The sequence below is a fragment of the Phocoena sinus genome, chromosome 5 (genome assembly GCF_008692025.1).
Source record: "Phocoena sinus isolate mPhoSin1 chromosome 5, mPhoSin1.pri, whole genome shotgun sequence".
NCBI classification, from domain to species: domain Eukaryota; kingdom Metazoa; phylum Chordata; class Mammalia; order Artiodactyla; family Phocoenidae; genus Phocoena; species Phocoena sinus.
This window is the reverse complement of record NC_045767.1, coordinates 103,880,139-103,898,456: the sequence shown is the minus strand read 5'-3', so window position 1 is coordinate 103,898,456 and position 18,318 is coordinate 103,880,139.

Here is an 18,318-nt window from a genome sequence, read left to right as displayed (position 1 = left end):
AATGATGCTAGATCCTCTCATATTTCAAGGGAAGCCCAAAAGTCTGATTTTTATGTGAAATCTTCTAATTTTCCAATGTTAATAACTAATTAAAATATCAAATACCACATAGACCAACAATGTGTGAGTTGAACTGTTGATAATAATGAATAAGGGCTAGATTCAATCCCCAGGACATCACTTCATCATTCTGCACTAGACTATAAACAACTTGAAGGCAGAGACCTTGACTTTTCTGTCTGTGGTCTCAATGTTTTATACAATGTCTGACATATTTGGTGCTTAGGAAATGCTGGTAAAACTATGGATGCATGCTGCTAAATTGAAAGACTATTTCTGCAGGTGAAGATGTCTAACAACTTGCCACTGCCTTTGGCCTTGTGCTCAAGGGCTCTTTATATATGTACATTTAACTGTAACAATCCTTCCTTGTATTTGTCCCAACCCGTCAAAGTAGAGTAGGAGAAGGAATCAGAAGAAAGCTAAAGGAATAGATGCAAAATAAGAGACTAATGTGAGCAAAGAGAAAAGTTAAACAAATAAAATATAAGATATTTAGTTATTTCTGGTGCTCTATCCTGTAAGGTTAAATTGGACTGATTGAAGTGGATGGATTTAACTAACTTTAGGTAAATGAGAAGAAGAGCAACACCTAATTTAGCAGATGTGGGTGTCTCTTGGGGGAACAGTGAGTAGTCAGAGAAGACTTCTTGAGGGTGTGATGTTATTTCGTCCAATGAGTACCTGTTGAATGTTTACTGTGGAATACGTCGGCAAGCAAAACAAAGGCCTCCAACCTTCATGGGACTTATTTTTAGTAGAGGAGACAGACAATTGATGTAAAAATTATACAGGATGTTAGAAGGTATGATGGTCAATTTTATGTGCCTATTGGCTAGGGTATAGTCCTTAGTTATCCAATCAAACACTAATTAAAGCGTTCTTGTGAAGGTTATCCTAGATAATCTGGGAAGACCTGATTCAATCAGCTGAAAGACCTGAAGAGTAGAACTAAGGCTTTCCTAAGAACAAGAAATTCCCCCTGTGGATTGCAGCTTTGGCTCTTGTGGACAAGTGCTAGCCTGCCCCTTCCTGACAGCCTGCCCTGTGAGTTTTGGACTTGCCTAACCAGACCCCACAGCTGCAGAAGCCAGCTTCATAGATATAGATCTCCTTCTAGTTCTGTTTCTCTAGTGGATCCCTGACTGATACAAAAGATGATAGGGCACAGGGGTGAGTGGGAGTGTAACGTGGCAGGAGAGAGCAGGTTGCAGTATTAAATAAGAGAGTCAGCTTAGGCTTCATTGAGAAAGTGAGATCTGAGCAGACTTGGCAGAGGTGAGGCAGGGACGCAAGTCTTCCTTTGGGACAGTCTTTCCAGGCAGAAAGAACTGCTAGAAAAATGTCCCTAAGGTAGGAAGCTTTGAAGAAGGGGGCCAGCGTGGCTGTTGCAGAGTGTAAGCGGGGCGAACAGATGAGAGGAGGTGGGAGAGGTAAGGGGCGGGAACAGAGGGCTCAGACCATTTTAAGGACCTTAGATTTTACTTGGAGTGAACCCGAGAACCACTGCACAGTTTTGAGAGAGGGTGCATAATCTGACTTATGTTTTTAACTGATCATTTACATTTTAAAAGCTAATTATGTTGAGAACAAACTATGGGATGGGGAATGTGAGAACAGAAGCAAGGAAATCATATGAGGTGCTCTAATAATCCAGGCAGCAGGATGCTTGAACTGAGACTCAAAGACAGACTTGACATTCAGGTCGTTCACATTTGATTGCTTGCTGCCCATGCCATCCCAGTTCTTAAATATTTTTAATAACCCCCTGCTCAAGGGACAAGGAGGAGGTAGGTGGTCAATGAATGCAGACATGAAAGTTTTAGTCATGTGCAAAGGTACAGGAATATAAGAAGGCTTAGCGTATTCACAAGTCTCCAAGATCACCATTATGGCAGGAACCACTGATAAAGAATAATAAACAACTACCGACACAAGCACATACCTTGTGCCAGATACTTTTCTAAATACCTTTCATGTACCATAGAAAAACTCATTTGTCTTGTATCAGCTATCTATTGCCACATAACAAACCACTCCAAAAATTAATGACTCAGTCACCACTTAATTGCTGAAGATTCTGTGGGTTGGCAATTTGGATTTAGTTGGTAAAATTCATCTCTGCTCCATTTAGTGTCAGCTGGAATCATTCATGTTTTTGCAATCACTTGGCAAGTTAGCCAGGCTGATTAGTCCCAAGTGGCCTCATTCACATGTCTAGTAGTTGACCAAGGGGAGGTGGGGTAGGGTGGGGTCAGCTGAACAGGTGTCTCTCATCATCCAGGAGGTCTACCCAGGCTTCTTTGGGTGGTGGCTGGGTTCAAAACAGCAGCAAGCCAGAGAGTGTAAAAACTCAATGGGCAGGCACTGATCAAGCCTCTGCTTCTGCCACTGGCCAAAGAGACCACATGGTCAAACAAAAAATCAATGTGGGAGGGGATCTCCCAAGGGCATGTGTTCAGGGAGGCATGACTCACTGGGTTTGCCAGTATTTCAGCAATCTACCACAGTCTTCATAAAAACCCCGAGAGGTAGGCCCTAGAAATATCCCCATTTTTCAGATGAGGAAACTGAAGCCAACATGTGTTGAGTAGCCCATACCCAGCAGGAGGCAAAGCCAAGGTCTGGACCCAGTCCCTCTCCACAGACTGAGGAGGAACCAGGCAGCGAGTCCAGAGGGTGAGAAGGGACAGAGGGTGACAGGCCCGGAACGCTATGCAGGTCAGTGTAGACTGTGACTGCAGGTCTGGGCAGCAGCAGGTAGATGACTTGTTGGGTGGGATTCCTGGGAAAAGGAGAGAATAAAGCTTTAGCCCAGAAATGGAGTCAGAGCTACAGGCTGGGAGAAAAATAAACCCTGAACTAAACTGTAGAGCCAGGTGGAGGCATAAATGGAAGCCGGCACTGAGAGAGGTGGAGGCAACAGAGTGAGAGCAGAGTGTGCTCTATGTGGCTGCAGACAAATGAGGTACACTTAAAAGCGATATCTGGTTTCGTAGCAATTTATCTGGAGTCATGGTCATCATAGCAGAAATAAAGTTCTGCTTTTCTCCTTTTTGTGAGGGTGCGGATGTATGTAAAAACCGGGAAGAGTGAATGTGCTGAAATACCAGTGAGAGGCTCTGAGCAGCTCTGAGTGTATTTATAGATGTCAAGCACACGAAGCACGCCCACACCACACACCCGCTCCCAGGGATCCAGGAGTGGGGAGAGGAGTACAAGGTGTACATGGGTGGGATGTACCCCACACGGGCGTGCCGGGCATCATCAGTTAAAGATCCTCTAGAGTACCTGATCAGGGTTTAACAGAGCTGTAAGATGAATGATTGGAAGCCTTGTAGACAGAATGATTTTGTTTTTTGTTTTTTGTTTTGCGGTACGCGGGCCTCTCAGTGCTGTGGCCTCTCCCGCTGCAGAGCACAGGTTCCGGACGCGCAGGCTCAGCAGCCATGGCTCACGGGCCCAGCCGCTCCGCGGCACGTGGGATCTTCCTGGACCAGGGCACGAACCCGTGTCCCTTGCATCGACAGGCAGACTCTCAACCACTGCACCACCAGGGAAGCCCGACAGAATGATTTTGAATGCAAGGTTTTTCTTCCTTCAAACACGGGCCCTGACATAATCTGTCTGAATCTTTCAAGACATTTCTGTTGTGACCTCAGGTGAATGGATTGATGACAGAATGGCAAAGGGTTGGAACTCTTCCTTTTTACTCCATACAGTTCTCTACCATCACTTTTAACAGTAAAATATATTGATTTTCTGAACATGAATACTTTATTTTTTAAAAAGTAATAGGCTCTCTAGACAGAGCTGTCTGGCTCTGCTGGTGTGAAAGGCAGAGAAGTCCACAGCAGCAACAGGAGGGATGAGTACTTAGTTCAGGGGGTGTTCCCCTGACACCCGGTGCCCCAGGGTTTGGGAATGAAACCCTTAAACTCAAGGACCACATTCCAACCAATAATAGTGTCTAGGCATGAAAAATAGGGGCCCTGCTGGCCTTTTGATTTGTCATTTTTAGTGGCAATGGAGACATACATCGTTTACTAGAAAAGTCATCAATTTTCACTCAGTAGAAAGAAAGGGAAATAAATTACTGTGAGACCCAGGCTTGGAACAGATAGTACAAAAGATGGAGGGCATCTGCTTTCCTGTTACCAATTTAGTGAAGTGCACAGAACAGAAAAGATTGGCTCGCTCCTGGAGAGAACACAGGCATGTGCTGACCTTTCCTAGACCAAGTGTGCCTAAAAGTTTTTAATGCACCAGACATCTACTGAGCTCCTCCTCTGCGCTGCTGAGTGAACAGGGAATTCACCGGTGAACAAAACACAGCTTCTTCCCCAAGGAGGTGACAATTTGACTCTCTGCTTTGCTTTCCAGGACTTTGCAGCAACTAAAGTACGCTGTCCCTATTTCTTGGAATTGGACCTGCTTATTTGTTTTATTTTGTTTTGGTCTATCACTGTTCTGCCACTAATTTCTTCAGATATGTGATGGGTGGTGGACTTTAGTTTTTATTTCAAGTCTCTTGTATCTGATTTCTCTGGAGAAGAAGAGACAGATTAACAATGTTACCCATTGGGACTTTTGAGTGATTCACTCATCAGGATTTCTAAATTCACAAAAGCTCACTGACAAGAGATGACATCTCTTTTTATCGAGCTGTTAATTCCTCCTTTAGGTATAAACCGTCTTCCCTTCAAACATGATACATAATGAGCTCTCTTTTAGCATAATAATAATAGCAAAAGTTATAGATGCTTCTTTCTTACTTTTAAATTCCCTGTCAGTCACTACACATGACCACTGTGGCCCTGTGACCCCAGCAATGTCATGCCATGTCTGTTACTACCTGTCATGCAAAGTGGAAACAGAGAAAAGCTGAAGTCATCTGGCTTCTGGTCTCCCACAGGTGCTGGGATTTCTGGTTTTTTTTTTTTTTTTTTGGATCATAGCATAGAGCTAATAGAATGCTCTGAGGGGAAACCTTAAATAAGCTAGTGCCTGGGTTCATAGGAATAGGAAGACATAAAACAGAATTTATGAAGGTCATTTACTGAAAAGAAGGGATTACGGGATGGGGCCAGGCACATTTCCTTATTTTTCTTTTTTTCCCTCCAGCAAGACAACCCTCTATGTAAAACAGCCTTCCCGCCTGCACACACATGAGTAGTGTCCTGAAGTAGATGTAAGCCTCTCTCCTCCAGCACCAGCAGGCCTCAGCTGAGAAGCAGCCCAGGACAAGAAAAGAAAGGACAGCACACCAGGACAAGCAACACAGAGCAACACAAAACTGTTGCTCTTTTAAATCAGAGAATTCAGGAATCTGTAGAAATTCAGAGGCGAAAGAGACAATTTTAGTTAAGAGAAACAAGGAAGGGGTGGCTTTTGAATTGAGCCTTGAAGGATGGGTAGGGTTTCCACCCAGCAATAATGGATGGGGAAAGATAAAAGACCTGCTTCTGTCATGGTGTGAGCTTGTGACTCCGTTTCCCCAAGATCCAGTATCTTCCTCTCTAAAAGCAAGGACTGGAGGCTGTAGAAGATTTCCCCCAGCTCAGCTCTTGTTCCCGTGTGTTGTTCAGATTCCAGCTGAACTCTGGATCTTGACCAAGATTTTTCCCACTCGCCTTCCCTTTTATGCCACTTTTTGTCTTCCTCCATTTGCTCCCATTTATCCTCTTTAAGTTAATAATGAAATGATCACAGCTTATGTAAGTGTATTTTTCAACACTGCTGTGAGGATGCTGCATAGAAACTAGCCACAGTTCAGGGCCTCATGACATTAATTCTCAACTCCACAAGCTTCTGGGGGAGCTGCTCCAGCCTGGCTTTGCTGGGTGGTTCTGCTTCCCCCTCCAACGTTACTAGGTTCTACTTTGTTCTCATTGTCACTTTCAAAGAATGTTTTGGATGTTTACCTTTGTCTACACCATCTCCCAACACATTGCTCATGTGGAAAAAGATTCAGATAAATATTTATTAGCTAAATAAACCCACAGAATTTTCCCAAATCTTGTTTAATGTTGAAATGAATATTCTAGAAATAGCTAATCAAACCATAGGGAACGGCCATCTGGACTGTTTTCCACAGGTTGATACACATGACACAATTACCATTCTTGTGTGATAAAGGTAATAAGGAGGATGCCAGAAATTTCTCATTAAAGAAACTTAGTGTTTAAGAAGATGGGATAGTTCTACAATGGTAAGATCACCACCTTTGTATTTTTTCGGAAGAAAGTGTTTGTTAAGTAAATTATTAATAAAAGAAAATCCAGAGGGGACTATTAGCCTTCCTCAAGAAGAACATTCCAGCACCCTTGAAATTCTGTGGCAGCATTTATTTGCATGTAAATGAAAACAAATTAAAAATGATTTTTATCTGTCTGTTATAAAGGTCCCAAAGACACTCTCCTTGGAAGTTTTGTGGGAATTAGCCCATATTCCAGGGGACCTTTAAAACACAAACTTGTAGATCTCAAAAAGAACTTTATAAATCAGACTTTGATTCACTTGAGTCTTCCAGACAATAATTCTGAATAATTGTGGTAAGCACCTTTACCCACCTACGGATGACTTTTAACGGACCATATTTTAACCCAGATAAGTCAACCCTGACAGGCATCACTGCACAGTGACCCAGTTGTACCACATGGCCTGCAAAGAAAGGTCATGAGAAACCCCAAAGACACAAGCATTGTCCTTCCAGAAGTGACGCTTAAAATGTCTTCTTCCATGGGATAAAGGTGGAGTGTCCCTATTTGTTCTCCAGGGACACTCTGTATTTCTCTAGCAGTTTAGAGTAATTACTGTGCAGCAAATGGTTAGAGTATGAAAATGTGTGTGTGCCTGCTACGCTACTTACTTGCCTCCAAATAATACATGCTTTTGAACACTACTTGTAATTCTAGCTTTTGGCAGCAGTAGACTTGTTACCTTAAAATGCTAAATCCCTGTGCATTGTAGTGATCAGCATTTTTTATTGATTACTAAACACTTAATTGTATGATGACCTATCGTTAGAGATTCTGTGTTTCTTCATAAACTTAAAATTCAAGAAAACATTTTCTTAGTTTTCTCTCTCCCTCTCTTCTAGAGCTTGCTTGGGCTCTCTCCCACAGGGTTCTCCCCACCCCCACCCAGTCTCTTTCTGATTCTCTTTGTCTCTCTGTCCCCCTCCCTCCCTCTCCTTACTTTGTTATCTTTACTTTCCCAGTCACCTTTAGGCCCAATCAAAATCCTTAACCTTTTGTAATTGCCACTTGGCAAGGGTTATGTTTCTCTGTTTCAGTTCTGAAATGCAGTGCCCATGATTTCAACCGAACTTGGCCTTTAATGAAGCTAATCAAGTTGCAGCTCTGTCTTCCAAATTCACAGCTTGCTGTGAGCAGACAGGCGTGGGAAGGGAGGAAATTGGAACACTGGGTGCTGGAGATCTCCCCGTCCCTCTGTCACCCCTTTTACTAAGAAAATTTTCTTCAGATCCCAACTAAATGACCAGCTCTTTTTAACCCTCCTTCTTTTACAATAATGTTCAGTATTTATTAATGCTTCTCAAGCTTTTTAACCTGTACACCTATTTTTTCCCAGAGTTTTACCCTCTCTCTTTAACTTAAAGAGTATTTCCCCCAAAATGTAAACTTATAATTGAATTTTTTTTCTCACTTACATACACCTAGAGATTCTCAGCCAGCCCTGAGTGAGGAAGGTGGGGATTGACTGTCTATCAACCCTCCCACATGGCCTCCCTTGAGAATCACTGGTGCAACTGTACTGCTCCCTGGAGCTTGGTTAGTAAATCTGCCAAAATTGAAAAAGAAATTCTAAAGGGAAAGTTGTTGTAGGTATCCGAAACTGCATTAAACTGAGAGCTTTGCTTATAAAATAGGAACTTAATTGGTCCCTGGGGAAAATGTTCAGATTTCTTAGAGGTTCTACAGCTGTTTCTAGAACCCTGCAGTAATGACTTTCAATGTTCTAACTAATAAAAAATTGCAGCCCACGATAATCCTTGTGTTTCCCATCGTGCAAAACAGAATTTAAAGAACTTTTTGATTAGTCTAAACGAGTTTTCTATTTTCAATCCCACTTTCCAAAATATGTAGTTCTGCATTTCAGTTTTTATACCAAACTGGATTATGCACATTCCTGAAACAATGAGAGCCAGAAGTCAGTGACTAAGGGATAAGGCTGAGCAACAGTGGAACAATGTGGAAAGTTTGCCTTCTTAGCATTTATATGACCTTGGGAACTTTGGTGTTTCTAAAGCTGAGGGTTTTTTGTTTTATAACCTTCTCGGCAAAGCATAGAGACTGAATTTATCTATGAATTTGAAACATTGAAGGTATTAAAGTTTACACATGCTTTTTATTTGTGGGACTATATTTTTCCTTTTAGTTATCAATATGCAATAAACATATGCATAGCATTTTCTCCCTTTTTCCTAAAAATGGTTATCAATAGTATTTCATTAACCTTTACTGACCCCCTGTGAAATAAGGAGATGCTCTTGCTCTCTTTTTTTTCAAATTGTGCTGACCAAATCTTAGAAATAAAAGAGTTTGTCCAAACGCAACAGCAAAATAGTGCTGCAACTGGAAATAGAATTCAAGACAGCAGAACCTAGAACTTCTCAAGGTTGTAGTAGAATATGAAATATGACTCAATCTACAGTGTCAAGGAAGTTTATTAAAGATAGCATTTTCTTTAGAGGTTGCCTGTTGGCATAATTACATGAAAAAAATAAATCCTAAATAAGTATTTGTGAAACATAAAACACACGTTTATTGATTCCAATAGTATGGAGATCTTGCCTAATAGTTGCTGGTGCTCAGAAATGCTTCAGGTCAGGGAAGGGAAGACCAAATCTACTTCTAAATCTATTCCATTTCCCCTGGAGCATAATATCCTCTGGAAATATATTTGATAGTTCCATTACCAACCCTTGTTTCTGGCAATGATGTGCTATGTATTTGGCCTTGCCCAATACTATTGCCTGATACTATTTTTTTGTCCTTTGATACGTTTGTCCTCTGACTGCAAATGTAAGCTTCCTTCATGAGAGTCAGTGATGGTTCTGACTGCAAATGTAAGCTTCCTCCGTGAGAGTCAGCGATGGTTTCCCTGACCTTGTTTTCAGATATTTCACCACAGGAATATGTACCAATTCAAGAGATTTAATTTGAACAGTGAATGTCACTTTTGAGTATAAATGTGGTATATCTGAGTATAAATTTTGCTGGCAGACTGTTTTAGTGGGATACACAGATGCTAGGTGAACTCTTTGAGGCAAAACTGTTGGGTACAGAGTTATCTGACTCCGTACAAATCACCCTGTATTAAATCCCTCCCAATATCTCTTCTACACTCTGAGCTTTTTTATACTTTTCTTTAGACTGAGAGTGTTTTAAAGGAGAAATGTCCTTGACATGATCACTGCTCCCATATCTGTGCCACATTGCTAACACATGCATTGCCACGCTGAAAGGAGCTGCCTTTACGGTCAATATACGAAAACTAGCTTATTGTTTTTAAAATATGATACATGCTCATTATGAACAAAATTCTAACGTGACAGAAAGGTACAAAGAAGAAAATTAAAATATACCAAAATTCCCAGAGGAAGCATCTGACAGTATGGTGACACCCTCCAATGTTTCTCTATACATATCTACACATTTGCAGACAAATACTATCTTACCTGAAGGAAATCACACTGTACTGGCTATTCTGAAACACACTTCTTTTCAGTCAGCCATTTGTCTCAGACATTTTTCCATACCCAACAATATAGAGCTACTTTCTCGTCGGACAGGCTGCAGTATATTCCTTTGAATCCATGTACCATAGTTTACTTAATTATCTAGGCTGTTTCTGAATTTCTACTACTATAAACAAAGTCACAATGAGTATCCTTTGGTGACACCTGTTCTCACTTATTTATTTATTTCTTTTGAATAGATTCCTATATGTGAGGGGTTCTGGTCATTTTTATGCATATTGACAAACTATCCTCTAGCAACATTGTATCAACTTACATTCCCACCAATAGGACATAAAAGTATCCATTTCCTGAAACCATCTCCAACTCTGAATATCATTAACCTTTTAATATTTGTCAATTGAGCCAAAAAGTTATATTTCATTGATATTTTATTGGCTAGTTTTGATCCTACCTAGTAAGGTTAAACATCTCATATGCTTTATTGGTCATTTGGATTTCTTCTTTTTGTAAATTTCTTGTTCTTTTCTCAACTTTCTTTTGTCTTTTTTCCTCCTACATATGTGTAATTTATATATTTTTATTTTTAGCCCTCTGTTTTGCATCATGTTGCAAAACATTTTCCCAATTTGTCATCTATCTTTCTCCCTTCTCTATAGCATAAGTAGTGAGTTCGTTTTTTGTTTGGTTGTTTGCAACACAACTTTAAAAAGTCAAAGTTATCAATTTTAGCCTTTTTTTGGTTCCTGATTTTTCAGGACATAGTTTTGCCATATTCCAAAGGGGGAAATAGTTATTCATGTTTTCTTCTAGTGCTTCCGACATTCCATCTGTCACACTTACATCTGTGATCCATCTGGAAGGTATTAGCATGTGAAGAGTTGAAATCTTGGTCTGTTTTGTTTTTTTCCAGAAGATTGACCTGCTGTCCCAACCCTTACTGAATGGTCTACTTATTTGAAATGCTAACTTTATCATGTAAGTTAATATGTATGGGGACTTCCCTGTGTGGTCCAGTGGTTGGGACTCCATGATCCCAATGCAGGGGGCCCGGGTTCCATCCCTGGTCAGAGAACTAGATCCCACCTGTCACAACTAAAGATCCCGCATGCCGCAACGAAGATTCCGCATAAGGCAATGAAGATCCCGTGCGCCGCATCTTAGCCCCTGTGCAGCCAAAGAAAAAAAGAAATGTATGAATATATCTAGAATAGTGATTAAAGCATTGTATTTGGAGTCAAACATACCTCAATAAAGTCTGATCATTTTCTTCATATAGCACTTCTTGTTAAAGTTTTTTTTAATGTATTTTACATTCTTGTTGCTATCGAAATTGGTGTTGTCTGTCAATATATTTTCTGACTAGATATTTTTAAAATATAAGCCAACTACTAATTTTATATATATAATTTTAAATCACCTACAATAATGATAGATTTGCTGCTTCCATTCCAGCTCTTATTTGATTCCTTGATATATAAACAGCACCTCTATTTTATTCCTGATTTTAATAAGTTAAGAAAATATTCATCTAATTCTACTTACTAAGTATTTTCATTGGAAATGGATGTTTATTTCCATAAATCCTTTGATTTATTAATATACATATGGTGAATTATATTAATAGTTTTATAAAAAGCTATAAGCCACATTTGCATTTCTGGAATATATCCCACTTCGTCATGAAGTATCAGTCTTTTAATATATTTTCTGGATTCTGTTCAAGATATGCAAGATTATCTTTGCATTTACAATTTGATTGTAAGCAATGTATCTTAACAGTCCCATCATTTTTTTTTTTTTGGTCCTACTCTAAGCAGTAAATTCAAAGTCAATTCATTTAAAATAATGTATGTGTTATAAAATGGAACTACTCTCACATGTGAATTCAGTCCTAGAGAGTGAAACTGTCTATATGAATTTGCTTAAACAACATTTTAATTACATTAAAATTTTGAAGTCACAGGTACATACCCAAGAGAATGTAAGCATATGGCCACACAAAAACATGTACACAAATGTTCATAGCATTATTCATAACAGCCCCAAACAAGAAACAACCCAAGTGTCTACCAGTTGATGACTGGATAAACAAAATGTGGTATATTCATACAATGGAATATTATTCAGCAAGAAAAAGGAATAAAGTACTGATACATGCTACAACATGGATGAAAATCAAAAAATATTATGATAAGTGAAAGAAGCCAGTCACAAAAGGCCACATATTGTATGATTCCATTCATATGAAATTCCAGAACTGGCAAATCCTTAGAGACAGAAGGTAGATTAGTGGTTGACAGGGACTGGTGGCTATGGGGAATGGGGGGTGACTACTAATGGGTACAAGGTTTCTTTTTAGGGTGATGAAAATGTTCTGACATTAAATAGTGGTGATGGTTGCACAACTCTGAATATACTAAATATCACTGATTGTACACTTTAAAAGACTGAATTTCATTATATGTGAATTCCGTCTCAATAAAGTTATTTAAGAAAAGAATTATATGACTGAAAGGTATTGAAGTGAAACCACAGATAGGAAGCAATTATTTACTCCATTTTTCCACTCTTTCCAAAGGCTAGCCTAGGAATTTTGAAGACCCCTGTTAAAAACTGAAGCTCTGGGGCAAGAGGAACAAAGAACACTCTAAAAGTCTTGATTAACTCAGACTGAGACATGTATGAGCTTCCCAACTCCCAACCATAGATCTGCACTACTGAACAAAAGTTTAATTTTCCTGATCTATGAAATTTTGATAAGAAAGGGCTTTATATTTTAGAAGATGTAAACTTAAAACACATTTGCACAAATCCAGCTGATCTTCTGTGTCTTACTGCTATTATGACAAAGGTAAGGACAAATCTGTTGGGAGTGGGGTGGCAGGTGGAGGTGTGGGAAGGATCTGCAGCGGGTAAAAGGAAGAGGAGAGGTGGGAGAACCAGATATGTTTGTCAGAGAATGGTGCTCTAATCCATGAACATTTTCTCCAGGCTGTGTCCCTTCTTGGGAAGGCTAAGTTCTCTGTCGTCAGACCTCGGAACCGTCCTGAGGCACCTGGTCCTCCCCACCATCCCTGGGAGATCACATCAACTCATGAGAGTCACCAGTCAAGACCCAAGTTATCCTTCCGCTGTTGTTGTCTAACGGGTCCTGTTGTTTTACATATTCAGTCAGAGTCTGGTCTAGGGAACTTGTGGGTAAATGTATTCAAGTCTGTGTTTAATACTTAACTCTGAATTTAGGAGGGTATGTTAATGAACACTGACTAATTTAGAAATTATAGTTCTATAGGGTGCAGTTACACTGATTTCAATTCTCACACAGGAAAAATTATACCTCTGTGTTTGCCCTCACCTGCAATCAATGTAGATTCAGCTACATTGCCTTCGAGAAACTTGGATTTAGTGTTTGAAATACCATTTTAAAGGGTTATATTACCTAATAGTTGTTAGGGCGGGGTACCTGCCTTACAGATTTGTTTGGAGAAACAAAAAACACATGGAAAGTGCTTGTTTTTTTATAAATAGTAAGTACTATACTACTAACACTTCTACCACTACTAGTAATAGTGGTTTGATAATAATTATGTAGGGCTCGACATGTCCTAGTCCAATATACCTGGAATCTATTATTTATTTAAACAAAAAAGAGAGATGGAGTTCCTGGTAATCAATCTAATAAGGGGTAGCTGGAACATTTATTATGATAACAAGTCTCCCAGAGGGGAAAATTGTTATAAAATATGTCTTCAAGGATGAAGATGTCTGTACTGACCTATTACCACTTTCTTGCCAAGATTTTCTCATAAAAGCAATATTTGTGTGACAGATGTGACAGCCAAAATATCATTTCTCATTAGGCAGAAGTGGGTCCCATGGACAACCTACCTGGAGGAGGCTGGCTGGGAAGATCAGGGCTGTAGTTCAGGTTGGGTCAGCCAAACAGCGTCAGCTCCATCATCCCTCTCCTCACTCCTTCCTAACCCCACTGAACTCAGTGAAGCTCAGTGATGGGGAGAAGCACAGAGATGTCTGGAGGCTCATAGAAAGGGAAGAGTGCCTGTTTCACAAATTACTTAATAATCAGTTTTTACTCATGAAAGCTTAAGGGTTTGAAGAACAAAGTTAAGGATTTGCACTAAGTGATTTTAAGACTTATTATAATGCTATAGTAATCAAGAGAATAGGGTATTGAAATAAGGTGAGACATAGATATAGATTAGTGGAACAGAATAGAAACTCTAGAAGTCTAGAAATAGACCCACACAAATATGATCAAGTGATTGTCAATAAAGATGTCGAGGCCAATTAATTAAGAAAGAATTGTCTTTTCAACAAACATTACTGGAACAATTGGACTTCCGTATGGCAAAAAAATGAACTTTATACACATAAACAAATATTAACTTGAATTAATGTAAAAGCTAAAACTTCTGGAAGAAAGCAGGAGAGAATCTTTGTGATCTTGAGTTAGGCAAGGTCAAAGCACAAACCATAAAAGAAGAACTTGATAAACTGGACTTCATCATAATTTTTTTAATTTTTTTATTTTTTAATAAATAGGTTTTTTCTATTTTTTTTATACAGCAGGTTCTTATTAGTCATCAGTTTTATACACTTCAGTGTATACATGTCAATCCCTATCACCCAATTCATCACACCACCATCCCCACTCCCCTGTGGCTTTCCCCCCTTGGTGTCCATACGTTTGTTCTCTACATCTGTGTCTCAATTTCTGCCCTGAAAACTGCTTCATCTGTACCAATTTTCTAGGTTCCACATATATGCGTTAATATACGATATTTGTTTTTCTCTTTCTGACTTACTTCACTCTGTTTGACAGTCTCTAGATCCATCCATGTCTCAACAAATGACTCAATTTCGTTCCTTTTTATGGCTGAGTAATATTCCATTGTATATATGTGCCACATCTTCTTTATCCATTCGTCTGTTGATGGGCATTTAGGTTGCTTCCGTGACCTGGCTATCGTAAATAGTGCTGCGATGAACATTGGGGTGCAGGTGTATTTTTGAATTGTGGTTTTCTCTGGGTATATGCTCAGTAGTGGGATGGCTGAATCATATGGTAATTCTATTTTTAGTTTTTTGAGGAACCCGCATACTGCTCTCCATAGTGGCTTTATCAGTTTACATTCCCACTAACAGTGCAAGAGTGCTCCCTTTTCTCCACACCCTCTCCAGCATTTATTGTTTCTAGATTTTTTGATGATGGCCATTCTGACCAGTGTGAGATGATATCTCATTGTAGTTTTGATTTGCATTTCTCTAATGATTAGTGATGTTGAGCAGCTTTTCATGTGCTTCTTGGCCATCTGTATGTCTTCTTTGGAGAAATGTCTATTTAGGTCTTCTGCCCATTTTTGGATTGGGTTGTTTGTTCTTTTAATATTGAGCTGCTTGAGCTGTTTATATATTTTGGAGATTAAACCTTCGTCCATTGACTCGTTTGCAAATATTTTCTCCCATTCTGAGGGTTGTCTTTTCGTCTTGTTTATGGTTTCCTTTGCTGTGCAAAAGCTTTTAAGTTTCATTAGGTCCCATTTTTTTAAAATTTCCATTACTCTAGGAGGGGGATCAAAAGAGATCTTGCTGTAATTTATGTCAAAGGGTGTTCTTCCTAAGTTTTCCTCTAAGAGTTTTATAGTGTCCGGTCTTACATTTAGGTCTCTAATCCATTTTAAGTTTATTTTTGTGTATGGTGTAGGGAGTGTTCTAATTTCATTCTTTTACATGTAGCTGTCCAGTTTTCCCAGCACCACTTATTGAAGAGACTGTCTTTTCTCCATTGTATATCCTTACCTCCTTTGACATAGATTAGTTGACCATAGCTGCGTGGGTTTAACTGTGGGCTTTCTATCTTGTTCCATTGACCTATGTTTCTGTTTTTGTGCCAGTACCATATTGTCTTGATTACTTAGCTTTGTAGTATAGTCAGAAGTCAGGGAGTCTGATCCCTCCAGCTCCGTTTTTTTCCCTCAAGACTGCTTTGGCTATTCGGGGTCTTTTGTGTCTCCATAAAAATTTTAAGATTTTTTGTTCTACTTCCTTAAAAAATGCCATTGGTAATTTGATAGGGATTGCATTGAATCTGTAGATTGCTTTGGGTAGTATAGTCATTTTCACAATATTGATTCTTCCAATCCAAGAACATGGTATATCTCTCCATCTGTTGGTATCATCTTTAACTTCTTTCATCAGTGTCCTATAATTTTCTGCATACAACTCTTTTGTCTCCCTAGGTAGGTTTATTCCTAGGTGTTTTATTCTTTTTGTTGCAATGGTAAATGGGAGTGTTTCCTTAATTTCTCTTTCAGATTTTTCATCATTAGTGTATGGGAATGCAAGAGATTTCTCTGCATTAATTTTGTATCCTGAAACTTTACCAAATTCATTGATTAGCTTTAGTAATTTTCTAGTGGCATCTTTAGGATTCTCTATGTATAGTATCATGTCATCTGCAAACAGTGACAGTTTTACTTCTTCTTTCGAAATTTGTATTCCTTTTATTTCTTTTCCTTCTCTGATTGCTGAGGCTAGGACTTGCAAAACTATGTCGAGTAATAGTGGTGAGAGTTAACATCCTTGTCTCGTTCTTGATCTTAGAGGAAATGCTTTCAGTTTTTCACCATTGAGAATGATGTTTGCTGTGGGTTTGTCATATGTGACATTTACTATGTTGAGGTAGGTTCGCTCTATGCCCAATTTCTGGAGAGTTTTTATCATAAATGGGTGTTGAATTTTGTCAAAAGCTTTTTCTGCATCTCTTGGGATGATCATATGGTATTTATTCTTCAATTTGTTAATATGATGTATCACATTCATTTATTTGCATATATTGAAGAATCCTTGCATTCCTGAGATAAATCCCACTGGATCATGGTGTATGATCCCTTTAAAGTGTTGTTGGATTCTGTTTGCTAGTATTTTGTTGAGGATTTTTGCACCTATATTCATCAGTGATATTGGTCTATAATTTTCTTTTTCTGTAGTATCTTTGTCTGGTTGTGGTATCAGGGTGATGGTGGCCTCATAAAATGAGTTTGGGAGTGTTCCTTCCAATGCAATTTTTTGGAAGAGTTTGAGGAGGATGGGTGTTAGCTCTTCTCTAAATGTTTGATAGAATTCACCTGTGAAGCCATCTGGTCCTGGACTTTTGTTTGTTGGAAGATTTTTAATCACAGTTTCAATTTCATGACTTGCGATTGGTCTGTTCATATTTTCTATTTCTTCCTGGTTCAGTGTTGGAAGGTTATACCTTTCTAAGAATTTGTCCATTTCTTCCAGGCTGTCCAGTTTATTGGCACAGAGTTGCTTGTAGTAGTCTCTTAGGATGTTTTGTATTTCTGCATTGCCTGTTCTTACTTCTCCTTTTTCATTTCTAATTTTATTGATTTGAGTCCTCTCCCTCTTTTTCTTGATGAGTCTGGCTAATGGTTTATCAATTTTGTTTATCTTCTCAAAGAACCAGGTTTTAGTTTTATTGATCTTCGCTATTGTTTCCTTTATTTCTATTTCATTTATTTATGTTCTGATCTTTGTGATTTCTTTCCTTCTGCTAACTTTGGGTTTTCTTTGTTCTTCCTCTAGTTCCTTTAGGTGTAAGGTTAGATTACTTATTTGAGATTTTTCCTGTTTCTTGAGGTAGGTTTCTATAGCTATAAACTTCCTCTTTAGAACTGCTTTTGCTGCATCCCATAGGTTTTGGATTGTCGTGTTTTCATTGTCATTTGTTTCTAGGTATATTTTGATTTCCCCTTTGATTTCTTCAATGATCTCTTGGTTATTTAGTAATGTAGTGTTTAGCCTCCATATGTTTGTGTTTTTTGTATTTTTTCCCCTGTAATTCATTTCTAATCTCATAGCGTTGTGGTCAGAAAAGATGTTTGATATGATTTCAATTTTCTTAAATTTACTGAGGCTTGATTTGTGACCCAAGATCTGATATATCCTGGAGAATGTTCCATGCACACTTGAGAAGAAAGTGTAATCTGCTGGTTTTGGATGGAATGTCCTATAAATATCAATTAAATCTATCTGGTCTGTTGTGTCATTTAAAGCTTCTGTTTCCTTATTAATTTTCTGTTTGGATGATCTGTCCATTGGTGTAAGTGAGGTGTTAAAGTCCCCCACTATTATTGTGTTACTGTCAATTTCCTCTTTTAGAGCTGATAGCAGTTGCCTTATGTATTGAGATGTTCCTATATTGGGTGTATATATATTTATAATTGTTATATCTTCTCCTTGGATTGATCCCTTGATCATTATGTAGTGTCCTTCCTTGTCTCTTGTAACATTCTTTATTTTAAAGTCTATTTTATCTGATATGAGTATTGATACTCCAGCTTTCTTTTGATTTCCATTTGCATGGAATATCTTTTTCTATCCCCTCACTTTCAGTCTGTATGTGTCCCTAGGTCTGAAGTGGGTCTCTTGTAGACAGCATATATATGGTCTTGTTTTTGTATCCATTCAGCAAGCCTGTGTCTTTTGGTTGGAGCATTTAATCC